Source organism: Pinus tabuliformis, chromosome 9, assembly GCF_031772625.1.
Source record: "Pinus tabuliformis cultivar Carrire ecotype Pingquan chromosome 9, CPIR1, whole genome shotgun sequence".
NCBI lineage: Eukaryota > Viridiplantae > Streptophyta > Pinopsida > Pinales > Pinaceae > Pinus > Pinus tabuliformis.
Window position 1 is genome coordinate 1,108,391,557 of NC_142307.1, and position 17,796 is coordinate 1,108,409,352.

The 17,796-nt window shown below is 36.4% G+C and overlaps 1 pseudogene; it reads right to left on the reverse strand.

The window, feature by feature from the left end:
* Positions 1–607: 607 nt before the first annotated feature.
* LOC149152536 (ubiquitin-activating enzyme E1 1-like) overlaps positions 608–17,796 on the reverse strand; it is an 85,459-nt pseudogene continuing 68,270 nt past the window's right edge.

Consider the following 17,796-nt stretch of genomic DNA (forward strand, 5'->3'; position numbering starts at 1 on the left):
TGCATTAACAATTTAACTGGATTGTGAAGTAATACTACTGGAGTCCACTTGATAGCAGTCTACTCACTATTTTAAATGTCCACTGGGTTGTTGCGACTTCTGGTGAATGTGAAGTTACACATTGTTTGAGCTCAATTTTCTAAAATTCTGTTGCAGGAAGAAGAAATTCGTTATCATATATGTTATTAGTGGAGTTTTCCAACCAATGTACACTCACTGAGCAGTTCTATTTTTATTTGAATGTAAGTTGGTGGCATGCTATGATCTGAAAAATCTAGTTAAAAAATTATGTTTATTTTCTTGTAGACGTGTTGGAGTTTTCCAACCAATGTACACTCACTGAGCAGTTTTGTTTTTATTTGAATGTAAGTTGGTGGCATGTTATGATCTGAAAAAGCTAGTTAAAAAATTAAGTTTATTTTCTTGTAGACGTGTTGGAAAAGATTGTGTTTGCTTTGATAGAGCATTGCTCTCCTCCATATATTTAAATATAAATATATTTGTTGTCTTGGGGTAATATATGTTTTGAAGCCTATGTGTAAATCTCTAGCTTCTTTGGAATTCAAAGGGTTGTCTTCAATCTTCTTTTTGGCAGTATCTACACAAACTACACCTTCCTCAATCTTTCAATCTGCTTTTTGGCAGTATCTACACAAACTACACCTGCCAAAGGGTTGTCTTCAATCTGCTTTTTGGCGGTATCTCCACAAACTACACCTTCCTCAATCTTTTGCAGAGACATGTATACCATGGTGTTGGCAATCTCATCTTGATGAAGTTTCTTATCCCCTGAATACTCTATGAAGAAAATTTGAAGAGCTTGAGAAACTTTCTGCAGTTTTCCATTCCTGAAAATTAGAATCGGAGCATTCAAAATCAATGAATATGTCAACAACATTATAGTTTAGGGATCAAATTTGTTGCCTTTAATACCATTCTAAGGCCATATTACCGATGACAGTATGGTGCCCAATCTCAACTGTAAAATGAATCAAATAGTAAAAACCTAATGGTTGAAATTGTTCCATGCTTGCAGAATGACTATTTTGTCAGTGTCCTCTTCATTCTTAGCACTTGTGGATGCATAACAGATTTCACTCAGATAGGAGTGGATATATTCATGGATATACTCACAGGGAATTACTTTCATTCAGATAGGAGTGGATATAGTGGATATACTCACGGGGAATTACTTTCACTCGGATAGGAGTGGATATGCTGATAGGGAACAGTGATTCGGGAACCTATAAACATAAAATACAAATACATGAAATGATTGAGTTAGATAAAATACAATGGTCCAAAGAGATAACAAATAATACCATTCTTTACACCAGTGAAATAAGGATAAGAATAAGGATAAGAAGCAACAAGTAACTAAATTAACAACATCATATAACAAATGATGAGGGAGTTTATTAATGTTCCCCTTACAACTAAAGTCTTTCTATTAAGCTTTCCTCATAAAATTAGACCAATTTCTAACGAACAAAAACTATTATCCATTGCATTGTGAATTAAGGTGATATGAGATTACTTTGTTATGAAATGTTTGATTTAACTCATTTACTTATAAAGGTTCCAGAATCTTAATTAAGAGCATTTTCATAAATCCTTCACTTTGAACATACCCTGGTTGGAATATCCCTGAAACATAACATATGATAAAAAGAAACACCAGTAAAGAAACAAAATTGCATAAAATTTTGACTTCTTTCTTCTATGTTATTTTTTCTTATGCCATTGCCTTACGGCGTTTCCTTTGCAACATGTGGTGCAAATGCTAGTTAGGTCGCATTTTTTTTTAAAAAGACTTCTCAAAGTGCCATCTTGTTTCATTGTGCACCTTCAGATTTAATGTTAGACAATTGAACAAAAATCAACTGTTAGATTAATAATCAATTAATAGTTAATAATAATTTGAAATTAATAATTAATTAGTAATAATTAACATAAAATATAAAATTTAACTACTAAAAAGACTCATTTTAACTGTTTCCTTCTCTATCTTAATATAGAGAGAGAGATAGCAGAAAATTAGGAAAAAAACACCGGAAAGGGCTCGGTATTCTGGAAAAGACCGAATAATTCTTCTATGAGATGACTTTGATGTCGTTTTATTCTAAAAGGAGAGCATTTATATTATGATGCTTCCTCTAAACAGCGGACCACCTTGGCACACAGGTTTTCAGATGCCCCTCCTGCTACATTCCGAGAAAGGGAAAAGGTGCCTTATCTATCAATAAAGAAGATTAGACTATAAATAAGCCAACGATTTGCAGGCACGGGAGTTGGACAAACTCTGTGTGGTTTGGAGAGAACCCAAAATGGGGAAGACGAAGATGGAGATGAAACACATTCAAAACCCTAGCCGCCGCCAAGTTACTTTCTCAAAACGCAAGAACGGATTGCTAAGAAAGGCATTCGAGCTTTCTGTTCTCTGAGATGCTGAAGTTGCCCTTATCATTTTCTCTGAAACTGGAAATATCTTTGAGTTTGCAAGCCACGACGAGTAAGTTTCTTTCTTAAAAGTAAAAAAAAACACAGGAAAGGGCCCGGTATTCTGGAAAAGGCGAATAATTCTTCTACGAGTTGGTTTTGATGTCGTTTTATTCTAGGAGAAAATTTATATTATGATGCTTCCTCCGCACAGCCGACCACGTTGGCACGCCGGTTTTCAGATGTGCCTCCTGCTACATTCAGAGAAAGGGAAAAGGTTCCTTATCTGTCAATAAATATGATTAGACTATAAATAAGCCAACGATTTGCAGGCACGAGAGCTGGACAAACTCTTGTGTGGTTTGGAGAGCACCCAAAATGGGGAAGACGCAGATGGAGATTAAACACATTCCAAAACCTAGCTGCTACCAAGTTACTTTCTCAAAACGCAAGAACAGATTGCTAAGAAAGGCATTCGAGCTTTCTGTTCTCTGCGATGTTGAAGTCGCCCTTATCATTTTCTCAGAAACTGGAAATATCTTCGAGTTTGCAGGCCACGACGAGTAAGTTTCTTTCTTAAAAGTATGTATTTTCTTGTATCTACTCTTGGTGAAATAAGTATTATGATTTATGGGAACAAACCATTGCACGATGTGGAAACTGATTAAGATGGGTATCTCTATAGGGTATCTTCATCATACATAAAAAGATTTCAAATCGTTATGTTCCAGAATGAAGTTTAGGTATTGTGAGGATTTTATATGCACTTAAAAATATGGTATAATATTTATCTCATCGGATAAAATAGACAGTTTAGATTAATTAATATTGAAGGACAATATTAACGATTCTCTTGTGGAGATGGATTAACAATCTTCTTCTTTTTTCTGAGCATTAGGTATTACTAAAAACTGCCAAACTCTTTTTTGGACTCACCTGTTTTTGGGATTTTCTCAGGTTTTTTCTCAAGCTTTATCGATGCCCTTCATTTGTCGTGGTACATGTTTCATAATATTTTCATTTGTCGTGGTACATGTTTCATAATATTTTTCATCTTACTGTACAGTGATGTCATAATATTTTTCATAATATTTTTCATCTTACTGTACAGTGATGTGTGGTTTGACAGTAAGTGACATTGGATGCCCTTCATTTGTCGTGGTACATGGTTCATAATATTTTTCATCTTAATGTACAGTGATGTGTGGTTTGACGGTAAGTGATGTGTGTACAGTGATGTGTGGTTTGACAGTAAGTCACATGGAATGCCCTTCATTTGTCGTGGTACATGATTCATAATATTTTTCATCTTACTTTAGAGTGATGTGTGTGCATTGATGAGTGATGTGTGTACAGTGATGTGTGGTTTGACAGTAAGTCACATGGGGTAGTAAGTCACATGGGGCAGATCGAAATTCAAATCTCATTGAGTACAATGACCTGCTGTGGTGGCGGCTAGAGGGGCGGTTCTCATTGAGTACAATGACCTGCTGTGGTGGCGGCTAGAGGGGCGGATTCCCCTTTCCCGTGAGTCTCCTCTTGCTAAAATCATAGGAACTTAGTATACCCGACTTGCAGTGATGTGTGGTTTGACAGTAAGTCACATGGGGCAGATCGAAATTCAAATCTCATTGAGTACAATGACCTGCTATTGTGGCGGCTAGAGGGGCAGATTCCCCTTTCCCATGAGTATGCTCTTGCTAAAATCATAGGAACTTAATATACCCGACTTGCAGGTGGTTGGTTATGCATCTTGGGTCTCCCCTAGATTAGGCGTGGCAGTTACCGATTCACCATGTGGTTAATATATATATATATATATATATATATATATATATATATATATTTCATCTTACTATAGTAGTTACTATTCTTCCTTCACAAGATAGTAGTTATTTGAGTTTACAAGATAATAGTTAACATACTAAATAGGTCACACTTGTTTCCAGGTTTTGATTTTACCTTCCAAAATAATATAATATTGTTGGGAAATGTTTATTGCATAGTCTATCACTAGTTTCTTCTGGTTTCTTTTTTGAAATAGCGACATGCAGGGTGCAACATAAAAATGATTTGGAAATATTGTTTTTAGGTATTAATAGGTGGAAACTGATGAAAAAAAAAAGATGATTGGAGATAAACATTTTGTAATTTTGTAAATGTTATTAAGTGAAATGAAGAGAGTTTTAAATGACTTTTTCTACCTTAATTGTTATTAAGGGCCATCTTATTTACTACCTATTTTCCTATACGAAAATCACTTTGCACTATACGAAAATCCCTTTGCACTTGAAAAAGGAAATTCCCTCAATGAATATTTAATACATTCACCACCAACCCTAAACAACATAGGAGACAATAATTTTTCATGTTATTTGTAGCTAACCTATAATATACTATAAAATTTAAGAGACAAAATTAATCTAATAACGTAGAGACAGGAATGGAAACACCATAATTAACACAGACATTCATGGTGGACATTAATCATCTTTATCCTAACAATTGAAGAGAATGCAAAGGGGATTAATAATAATGATTGAGATCTTATTCTTTCTAATACATATTTTATTCTTAATGAAAGTTCCATATTAATAATGACCTATGTGTTTTTTCTAGACATATATTATTACTTGTTTTTGTTATTTTTAATTTATTTTTCTTGCATTCTAACTGAGTTTTTGAGATTAATGGTTTAATTATTATTGTATAACAATTTTAATAGTTTTTAAGACTTAGCAAATTGATTGTTATTCAACTATGATACTTTCTTAGTAAATTAAAAAAGAAGAATTTCATATTATGTTGTAAAATAATTTACATACGTAAGACTTAAAATTATGAATAGCTTTCCTATGTTATGTTATTAATGTTCATCCCAATTGTTGTTGAAAATGGATTTCCCATATGACTTTAAAATGTCATTAAATATAGTTGTAAGAAATATCCCATGTTGAAAAGGTTGTTAAATATAGTTGTAAGCAATATCCCATGTAATTGTGCAACTCTAGTCTAAGAAGAGTTTTGCCAATTTGTGTAGAAAATGGTGGTTATATTGGTTTTATTATCTCATGCATAGTGCTCATAAGAAGTATGACACTTAAGGTAGTAAGAAGTATGGCCTTGATCTTATCCACTTGAGGTATGCTATTGTTCCTTGCTCGCATATTAGCAAGTCCAATGATAAGATCCACGTGATAATTTGTATGATCATCTTGCATTGCAATGAAGCAACAACTAAAGTTTTAGAATGAACTAATGTTGAATTGAAATATTTTATTTAAGGGAGGAGAAGCTATGTAATTAGTAGAGGATAATAGGGATCATTAATGAGGAAAGTTAGAGAATACCTTTTCAAACTTAATAGGATTCATGTGAAAGCCTGAAGGTAGATTTTGAACACCATGTTGCAGTGTGGTGATTAATTTGTCAATCAGTTCATCATCATCATCATCATCATCATCATCATACAATGTAGAAGAAAGGTTCACATATGTAGCTTTCTCATTTGTGACAATCTTCACCCCTTCTTTTGGCTCGAAAACTGGAATATGCACTTTACCACATGCGCCAATCTGCTTGAATTTGGATTTGAAATCCAATCGGGAATGGGAATGGCATATGTATTAGCTTTTAAAATGGAGGTTGTAAGAATCAGGGACATATGACTGGGATCATGGGAAGAAAGGTGGAGGGGCTTTGGGAAACGCTTGGGATAAGACTAGAATGGTGCACCTTTTCTTGTAGTTGCATCCTCACGGAAGTTAAAAGTAAGTTGCTTTACACGATTTGAAAATAAATCCTCAAACCTGAATCCTCAAATGAGTTAGTGATTTGAAAATCTAGTTTATTGAAATTTGATATTTTTGTAAATAGTAAATTGTGTTAAGATTGTTGCAATGAATGATGGAAATGAAAAGTATATAATCATGGAAAGGGAAGGAAAGGGGAAAAGGAAGGGTATTTAATTACTTGATTCTAGCCCAAGAGACACAATCTTTAAATGTTAGACTTTTGTGTGAAACCAAACAATCGACATTAGACTCTAGAAGTTCTCGGGCCTTAGTATCCCTTGCAAACTTGATTTCTACTATGTATTCTTCTAATTTTAAAAGAAAAGTGCTTTGCCTCAGTTGGAGTTTTGTCTAAGAGATCTTCAAATTCAAACCTTTCCCATGTGAGACAGTGGTGAATATGAAGTGGAAATGAATGAAGCGTGCACATGGGTGCCTGTTGACAAGGTTCTCTATGGACATAGACAATCCCTTTAGCCCAATGAGTGGGTCTAGAAACTGAAGTGACAATCTACTAGACATATTCCTAGGTTATAATTGAAAAGAAGAACGAAAGAGATGGCCTACCTCGTTCTGATGCTATTCTAATTTCCTTTGTTGAGGGCCTCGAACCGCTTGTGTCATGGACTTGTTCCTGCTTCCCTTAGTGTTTATGTACCTGCACAAGTGATTAAGAGACAAAAAAGCATGCCAAAATCAATAACAAATCCAATGACAACCTACTTAACTAATCAATGAATGGCAAGCTAAATAATACATGAACATATATATTTTGGGAAGATGAACCAACAATTGTATATTATTAAGAAATAAAGGGAAGCTTACAACCAAAGCCTTGATGTTGAAAGGCTCTCCTTGAGTGGTAATACAAGTCCAAGCCAAAAACTCTCCAAGAACTCCTTCTTCAAGTCTAATGAATAGCCTCTAAGCACAAGCTTAACATAAGGGTGCAAATAAACATAGACTAACCAGCCTCTAATCTGACCCACCATTTTGGAATGGGAGAGGATGAATATATAGGTTGGGAAAGGGAGTTAGGACCTCTCTAAAAATAGGATTAGTCCCTCATCCCAAGGAGGTAGCTCATAGGGATAAGACCAAAAGGCCAAGTTGGGAGAATTTGACCTCATCTACACCGAACTACCTTCATCTCGCCACTCTGGAAGCTTCTAGATCACGAAGCTTCTTATCCTCTTCGGGAAAATTGCTTTTTTGGGATCATTGCGGGTATACAAGTAAACAAAGAGATGCCATCACGGGTCGAGTATAGTGCAACATGTGATCATCGCGGTTTTTTGCGTCAAAAGAGCGACGATCCTTAAATTAGGGTTTAAGAGCCATTTCCTTCAGGGGAAGCTCAAGGGATTTTCCAATCAATGTCTTAGGGAGGATCTGAGCTGCATATATGGATGAGTACATTGTGTGATGGTCATGTTTCAGGCACTTTGGGGTATGTCACAGGCAAGTACAGGAGGTGTGACAAAATAATGTGTAACAGATTCCCCCTAAAGCATGAAGGAAGAACAATGAGTGATGGATGAGACGCTTTACAAGATTTTGCAAAGACGAGGAAAAGCACTCTAGAGAGACCTGCAAATCAAAGATGCATATACATATACATATCTGATGTTAAGGCATGAATCTACGGCATGGGTGCAGCGATTTAGATGATAAGGAATATATGAAAGGATCCATGGCATGGGCGTAGCCATCCAATAAAGAAGGATCATCTGTAACCTAAGATCCAAAGCATGGATGCAGCCATCCGATATAGAAGGATCATCATAATAAATATAAAGTCCCATGGTATGGTCACAACCATCCGTATAGCAGAAACATGTGTACAATCATGAATAACACATAACTCCATGCAGCCTGAGACATATCAGACATGACCCAGGGTCTTGCACTCCATCCCAACTCGATCAAAGTATGAATTCTAACATGTGAATGAATGTGTCGTAGTTGAACATGCTAGAAAACCCCCTGATTATTGGCCATTGAGAAAACACCCATAATGACAATGGATCTCAAGGTACGACAATAAAATCCATGAATGCGATAACGGAGGTGAAGTCGAACACTTGTGGAATCACTCGATTGAAGGCCAATAGTGAAAACTTGTCGTCGGATGTGAAGAACTTTACATTAAGGCATGCGAGCTCTAAGGTACTGAAACGGAGTTTCTAAGTCATCTTCCTAGATAATGAGCTGAAGTCAATAGGAAGTGACCCTTCGAAGGAGAGTCATAATGATTCCTTCATCATCGACATGAAACGAGGAATAAAGTGGAATGACATGAGTAGGATCTAAGACTGTAGCAAAGAGTTAGATAATGTATAGGTAATAGAGAACATATAGGACTTCTCTTGAACATATTGGCAACATGACTCCAGAGTGTGGGAGCATTTGACTAAACATAGGACCAAGGGTCATAATGACTAAACAAAATAGTCAAATGAGAGGAAAAAATAGGTCACCCAAACATGGGAGGAAAAGTGACTGAGTGAGGATATCCCAAACCCGACATGAGATCAGAAGAGCATCATGTTCAAGAGCGACATGCTGCCTATACAAAGGATGTTTCATCTTCATTTTTCCCCGCTATTTCTAGCGAGTACCTCTTTATTTTTACACAAGATTGAAGAGGATACCATCTTCTTTTCGTATAAGTTCACCCTTCGGATGAATCCATCCTAGTAAGTTTTACGAGTCCTAGGAAGGAGAAACTCGGTCTCATCATGGTGACAAGTCTTTCGTCTTAATTATTTTTTAACGAGTCCGACATAAGAATAACTCGGTATCTTTTTCATATTTAGAGAGTTTGAAAAAGATATGAAAACGAAAACTCCATCAGGTCCCTTTTCGTAATTTGTCCCTCGAACCCGAAAAGGTAGAAAACAATATTTGAGAGAACCTATTGACCATATTGACCAAGGTGAATCTTTTTTGGAAATAGTCAATCTCAGCCCGAAAAAGGGGTAAACATATACTAAGACGACGTCATTTCATTTCATTTAACGAGTTTGAAATGACAAGTACTCGACAATCTTTTCATATTTTTTGAGTCTAAAAAGCGCTGAAAGGGGACTCCTCTTGGAGGAATGAGTAGTGTAAAAGGATAGAAACTAGTTCTGATAATGATGGAACTGTTCAAAACATGTAATGGTCAAGAGGCTGGCTAACAAAACCAGTCATTGCAGATGTTCCTCAGAGAAGGGTAAAACAACCAAGTGAAAGCATATGATCAACCAAATAGATGGTAATGATGGAAATGAAAAAACCAAGGCTCATATGGAAAAAAATGGCTGATAAAAATGACAATCATGAGATGTAAAGTGGGAATGGTTTGATTTTCAAACAAGCTTTAAACATGAGAAAAAACAATGCTTGGTTTTGGTTTCATTTTTACACAAGCTTGAAACAGAAACAAACTATGCTTGGATTTGGTTTCATTTTTACACAAGCTTGAAACAAAGATAAACTATGCTTGAGATAAGTTTGCATGCCCCCAGCGAAATGACTCAATTCGAGGTACATGCCCCCCAAGCTTCATTTCATTCACCTAAGTAGACTACATGTTACTAACAGGTGGATGGAATGAAGGTTTACTTACGAGATCAAGTGAAAGACTTGACTGGGATTTTACGAGATCTAATCAAAGAATCGAATTGGAAGGGGATTTGTTTCATTTTTTAATGAGCTTGAGATAGGAAAAGAACCATGCTCATGACACCTTGTTTCAGTTTTTAATGAGCTTGACACAAGTAAAAGAACCATGCTCATGGGAACCTATTTCATTTTTTAACGAGGTTGACATAGTAAAAGAACTATCCTCATATCCTTTGTTTCATGTTTTAAGGAGTTTGACACAAGACAAGGAAATCTACTCCATCCCTTGTTTCATTTTTTAAGGTGCTTGACACAGCACAGGGAACTCTGCGCCATCCCTTGTTTCAGTTTTTAACAAGCTTGATACAGGACAAGGAACTCTGCTCCAAGATCCTTGTTTCATTTTTTAATGAGCTTGACACAAGACAAGGAACTCTCCTCCATCACATTGATCACAGAACAACAGAGGCCATGGCTTCCAAGAGTTTCTCATCTGATGGGAGAACAACACTCTGGAAGGGATACATGTCCATGGATCTAATTGAAAAACCAGGTTCCAATGCCCCCGGTACATGGTGTACTACATCACCTACTAGATCATCAGTAGATGTGGGCATGGAATAGGTGGCCACGTAATTAACCTGTGGCGGGGGTGATACTGCTTGCATATAAGAACCATTCAGGGGTCATGGTTGAGCGGGATTTGATTAAGGACCAATGGATGTAAGCTGATCTATGATCACGATGCTTCTTTCATGCGGGAAACACACCACTCGAAAGAGGGAAGAAACAAGAGAGCTCCCATGACATAAACATAGTCACGACCAAGGAGTAGATTAAAATCCAATGGACCTTGGACAACCATCATGTCTATATAGACAGTCTTTTCTCCCAAATCATTAGGCAACTTAGGAAGGATCGCTAATGGTTGAGTGGTTCCTCTGTTAAAACATAACAGATTTTGGGTGACGGGGACAAGTTGCGGAGAACCTAAATATTTCTAATCAGTTGAGGACATAATACTAACAGATGCGCCCTCATCTATAACTGGGCTAGGTACGGCCATATGGTAAGCCTGTACTATAATCTGGAAAGGCACATAAGACAGAAGGCAATATCTTGCTAGTCGACTCCAATCAAAAGAACTGACTAAACTACTTGGAGGGGGTGTCGTAGGAATGTGAGAGCTACCCTGTTACTTTATGGGAACAAGATAAATGCTCTCATGCACCTCGGGAATAGGAGGATTTCCCTCCAGTTCATTCGAAAATGAAGAAACCAGAAGAACCTAAGCAGTATGAGGTTCACTCTCTACCGGAAAGGTATGGTTAAATGAAGGTGGGGTCAAGTCTACTAGTTTCTCAATCAATGGTTGGTCGATAATGGACTCATGAGACTCAGTTTCAGAGAGAGTGCGATTGACCAAAGATGAATTTTGATTAATCATTGGATCAACTAGTGAAGGATCAGGGGAAAGCTTTCGATACCCGGTCGGAAGACGAGGGTGAGAAGCTGTAAGGTTTTCTAACTCTTCGGAAGCTACATCTATAAGAGGACAAAGGTGAATGGGATGATTACCTTCACACAACTTACAAGGAAATTTGACTTTTCCCTCTTTTCCGTGAGCTTTACGATTTGAAGGTTTATCACCAGCATGATCGCCCAGAGGCTGATGACAAAGGTCGATGTTAACCTATAGACCATACTTCTAAGACATTAGGAATACAAGGACAATTCTGAGGATGGTGGTCACCCTTACATAACATGCAAGGGAATTTTACTTTCTAGGCCTGGATGGAAGATTTTGCTTCATTAGTTCCATCGGTAACAATAGTTGTTTGGTTGCCCCCTTGCTTATTTTTCTTATTCTTCTTCATCCTCTTCTTCTTCTTCTTAGCTTCATGGTTACTAGAATCCAAACTTTTACCAGTCGAAGAGGAAGAACGAGGTGAGAAATAGGTGAAGAAGGCGAGGGATCAACTTTAGGGTCAACATGAGGTTGATGTTGTTCAGGTGGAGGAGAACGCGGTTGAAAAGAGGTTTGGACACTCAGAACCACTGAGGTAAAAAATAACCAAACTGGCAGACCAATGGTCAATCCAGGAAGGGACAACGTTTCCATATAGGGAGCACCAGTATTTCCAAAAGAAGGAAAAGGACTAGGATTCTTGTGAGAGGGGTTTCCTTGACTGGTAGACTGAGGAAATGCTTCCATTGGTATCAACCTAAGATCTACTAAGGAGTATTTCCATAGGAAGGATGTTGTTCCGCGGTCAATTAATTTTAGAATTTGAAAAAGAAAAATTGTCTTCTCATGTTTTAAGAGTCGAGAAAAGGATGAAAAGGTGACTCTAGTTGCTTTTGTTGGTTTAGCGAGCTTGAAATGACAAGTGCTCGATGATATTTTCAAATTTAAATTGTCAGAAAAGATTGAAATGATCACTTAGGTAACTCTAGGCAAAAGTAGTACCAAGTAACCGTGAACTGTAATATACACCTCAACAAATAAAGTTACCAAGGACTTGATGTACGTGTAGGCAATCTCCCTAAATGTTGTGTTCGGTGTATCACGTTCACGGGGTGGCAGACTCGAATTCCTATGGATAAAGGTTTACAACCTATGAGGGTCTCCCTTTATATACTCGACGGTACATGGAGCACAAGTCCGTGCTAGAATTATCTAATGCAAAGGCGAACGATCGCTGCTAATTTTTATAGACGTCAGAACACGTCTCTAAACTAGACCACTAAGTATGAACGTTAATGTTTCAAATGCTCCTTATATTAATTGATAGATTTTAAAGTTGAACTTGGAATTGTGTTTCGATTTCAAGGCCTTAAAACGATGTCACCTGAAAACCTATGATGCAACTATATTAGAAAAAGGAAAAAAATCTCATTCAATGAAAGCTAGATTAATCGAGGGAAGAAATTTCAATCAATAATGTATCATGTAAAAATGCCTTCCACTAACTTTCATTTTCATCTTCCAAACGCAATGCCAAAATTAAAAAATATTTTCACTTTCCACTATCCTAAGTGCAACTTTTCGAAAGAAAAATGATTTTGACTTTACTAAGATCCATTTACATGAAGTATGCTTTTCTTTCAATTTTGAATGATTTAATGCACCTAATACAGTTTTTAGCTTTCAATCATTGAAAAAATGTAATCTATTCTAAATGATGAATCTCAAAAACTAACTTTTCAATGTAACTAATCTAATGCATTTTCACGAAAAGTAAATTTCGAAATATAAGCTAAAACAAATGCAAAACGATGTTTTCAATGATCTCCACAGAAAACAACACTCAATCAATTAGAAAAACCAACATCTCAATGAAACCAAAAAGAAGCAAGCAATGACCAATGACTTGAAAACCTAGAATTCAGTCAAATTTCACTTCGAAGCCAACAAGACAAATTTTGCAAATTAATCAAGGAAATCAATCAAATCATTGACAAATCCAAGCATACATGATGGGAAAAGACCTTAGGAGCCAAGACACACTAGATTCTTAGGAAGAAACCTAAAAAATTCTCACATTCAAGGATCATCGCTACTTTATATACCCAAACCCATGATTATCGCTACTTTGCATAGGAAAAACCTACGATGGCATCACTACTTTGTATAAAAAAAGTAATGATGATTTCAGCGCGACCAAATAATGAAGAAAAAAATTTCATTGTGACTGTAAAGGTAAAAACCGTGATGCCATCGTGACTGTTAAGGCTAAACCCGTGATGGGCAAGGAATATGGTAAAAAGCTAAAAATATTCCAAGAAACAATCTAGACTTAGCACTCTAAGGCAGTAATCAGTGATGGTATACACCCAGACTGATACAGACAAGCCGAAAAGTCGACGGTTGGTCAAACTAGTCAAAATATCAGGGTGAAGGATTGGATGGGAAGGATCATAGAGTCCCTAGTGGAGTCACCATTTTGTTGACAAGGTTAATCCTCTCTGCAAACACAGATTATCCCTCTAGCCCAATGAGTGGGTATAACATCTAAAGTGATAATGAACTAGACATCTTCCTAGGTTATAACTGAAAAGAAGAAAGAAAGAGATGGCCTACCTCGTTTTGATGCTATTTTGATTTCCTTTGTTGAGGGCCTTGAACTGCTTGTGTCACGGACTTGTTCCTGCTTCTCTTAGTGATTATGTACCTACACAACTGATGAGGACACAACAAAGCATGAAAAAATTAATAGAAAATCCAATAACAACCTACTTAACTCATCAAGGAATGTCAAGCTAAATAATACATGAACATATATATTTTGGGAAGATGAACCGACAGTTGTATATTATTAAGAAATAAATGGAATCTTACAACCAAAGACTTGATGTTGAAAGGCTCTCCTTGAGTGGTAATCCAAGTCCAAGACAAGAACTCTCCAAGCACTCCTTCTCCAAGTCTAATGAATATCCTCTAGGCACAAGCTTAGCATAAGGGTGAAAATAGACATAGACCAACCAGCCTCTAACCTGACCCACCATTTGAGAATGGGAGAGGATGAATATATAGGCTGGGAAAGGGAGTTAAGACCTCTCAAAAGATAGGATTAGGCCCTCATCTCAAGGAGTAGCTCATAGGGATAAGACCAACAGGCCAAGTTGGGAGAATTTGACCTCATCTATGCCAAACAACCTTCAGCTCGTGGCTTTGGAAGCTTCTAGATTACTAAGCTTCTCATCCTCTTTGGGAAAATTTATTTTTTGGGATCATTGCGGGTATACAAGTAAACAAAGCGATGCCATTGTCGGTCGAGTATATTGTAACATGTGATCATCACGGTTTTTGGCTTCAATAGAGCGATTACCCTCAAATTAGGGTTTAAGAGCCATTTCCTTTAGGGGAAGCTCAAGGCGTTTTCCAATCAACGCCTTAGGGAGGATTTGAGCTACATATATGGATGAGTAAATTGTATGATGGTCATGTTTCAGGTACTTCGGGGTATGTCACAGGGAAGTGTAGGAGGTGTGACAAAATATTGTGTAACAGTGCCTGCTTTTGAGGGGGGTCTCTTGATGCTCCATACTTCTCAGTCAAGTGAGGGATAACCATTTGGGTGTTGCACTTGGTTCCTAGTGTTCCAAACTAGCAATGGATTCTAGAAGTAAACACACCTTGAATCTACATACAACATGGCATTGACATTGTCCATAGTCTTCAAAACAACATCAGACTTACCATTCTAGAAGGAATAGCCAAAGACATTTTTGATATCTAGGCTCACATGATTATCCATTGCTTGAACCTGCAAATTTTGGTTGATTGCATTGGTTGTTGATGGTGCCACTCTTAACATTGCCTACCCAATATTAGAATCCCTAAAGAGGAAATGTCTACTAATATTTCTCTTCTCAATAACTTTATCATCTCTTATAGTTTTCTTTAGGTAGCTCCTATGAGGCTATGTTCTTTAGAAGCTCACATGCTAGAGAACCATCCCCACAACAAATAATTTTGCATGTTCCAACATTTTATGCACCTTTTTCGAAATATAGAAATTTGAGCATCATAACAACTATTCAAAGGCCTCACATCCCCTGGACCAAGGCATTCTACAGGAAGAGATTTCAATGAATCTAAATAGAATAGCTGCACAAGTAGGAATATAGAAATCGATATTAGACAATAAATAATTGAGTGCTATTCTACCTTGCCCTTCATTGACTATATAAAAGGGTACAATTCCTTTGATATTTAAGAGAAACACACAAAAAGAGTAAGTAGGGTGCCAAAAAAATAAAACTTGCAAAAGTGGATGAAAGTTGACATCCACCAAACATAGATGCCATTGGATTCAACACTTGATGGGAACCACTTGCAAAATGTTTGAATACACTTACAAAAAATATTGATGCAAGGGAAGAGATAATTTATATGATTTCTAATAACAATACATAAACAAAAAAATACTACCTGTCTCTTCAATAAACAATGGAGGAAAGAGAGAATTAGGACAATAAGGGATGTAAAACAATATCAATTGTGAAATCCTTGGGTGAAGATTTATATGCAAAGGTTTTCTCTCACATGATTATTTTAGGCAACACATTTTGGAAGATATTACAATAGTTATTGGGTTGTGAGCTTCATTTCTCTATTGCCTTTCATTTGCAAATGAATAAATGGGTAGACAAAAGTAATAAATTTCAGTTTGGTACAAGGCCTATGTGTTTCTACACCAAAAATAAATAGTGGGATTCTTCTTTCCATGCACATTTATAATGAGGTTGTTATGGTTACTAGTGATTGGTCCTTACATGGTACCATGTCTCTTCCTTAAGTTGTCTCCCATCACCAACAAAAGAAGCACCACAAGGCATCCTTCTTTGTTTAGAAATTAGCTTGCATCCATTCCCAAGTATTTGATGATCTTCACACCCCCTAAGCTTTCTATAAATCACTCCAAGACAAAAACCAAATGTTCAAACCTAAGAAATAAATTGCAGCTTGTTACAAGACCTTTGTGTTCGCTACACCAAAAATAACAATGCAATTATTATTTGCATGTCCTACAACATAATTATAATGAGGTTGTTATGGTTACCAGTGGTTGGCCCTATACAAGCTTCCCAACTCTCTTCCTCCAGTTGTCTCCCATCACCAACGTAAGAAGTAGCACAGGGCATCCTCCTTTCTTTAGAAATTGGATCGCACCCATTCCCAAGTATCCTATGCTCTTCACACTCCCTCTCATTTCTACAAATAACTTCATAATAGACATCAACTATTTGTACAATTTTACATAGGTGACTGAGTTTAATTTTATCTAGATAAAATGTGTCTTAAGGGGAAGTGACATCATAAACTCAAGTGCATCTACTATAGTCCATGTACTATTATCAAGCATGTTGGTGTAAATGCATGTCATTTAGATTTTCTTGGTAGCATTGCCTCCACAATGTGGATAATGTTAATAATCTCAAGCCTCCTATTCTTGAAGAGGAAGTTCACATTTCCCACCCACTTGATAAAATTTTGGATTTTCAGCAGTTGTTGGAGGAAGACACACTATTAGACCTGTAGTAGCAGACTATGACGTATCTTGTTAGGCACCAAAGCCAACTGCCTTCTTAGGAAAAAAGGTTGTCCCAAGTTTATTTTGAACATAGCTTCCCACCCTTGTTGAGAAGGTAAGGTCATTTTTGCTAAAACGGTGAAGAACTAATGTGCCACATATGGCAACCATTTATAGCTATTCTTAATAGTTAGTTGTAGGATAATAAAGGCATGGTTAATATTGAGCATTATGCATTTTCAATTTATATTATTTCTTAGTTAAAGTTGACTTTGTCAAAACTAATCAGATCTCATCTTAAGTAAAATCTTATAAAAGGAATTTGCTCATAAACATAAGATAAAAATGTTTTGGGAATCAATATGCTTGTGCATTTTATGTTTCAAAGTTTCCGTCTTCAACATTTGAGTGTTATGTCTTATCAATCAGCTAACCATTTGATGAAGGGAGGCAGATCGAGTGTTCTAGTAGTTTGCAAATGGGAAAGAGGTTGATATCACTTCCCGAGCTCCCAAAATATGCAATGATCTAGGTCGTCAAATCCAACAGGACAAATTAATGACAAAGTATGCACCTGCATAATAATGAATTTTTATGTCACGGTTCTTCTCCAATTTATAGCTTACGACGTTTCCATTGCAACATCTGGTGCAATTTCTAGTTATATTGATATATCTTTAGTCTTGATAAACATTGTACGCATTGTACTTATAGACGATTCAAGAAAATAGAAAAATATTATATTCATAATTAAAAAGCATATTAAGAAATATAAAACCCAGATGTGAAAATAGCAAAAGAGGCTGATTTTGATTTAAAAGAGGTTGATTTCAAAATGGAAAAGAATGAATAACATCAACAATAAAAATAAATTAAATACAATATCTAATACCATATTTTTTTTTAAAACT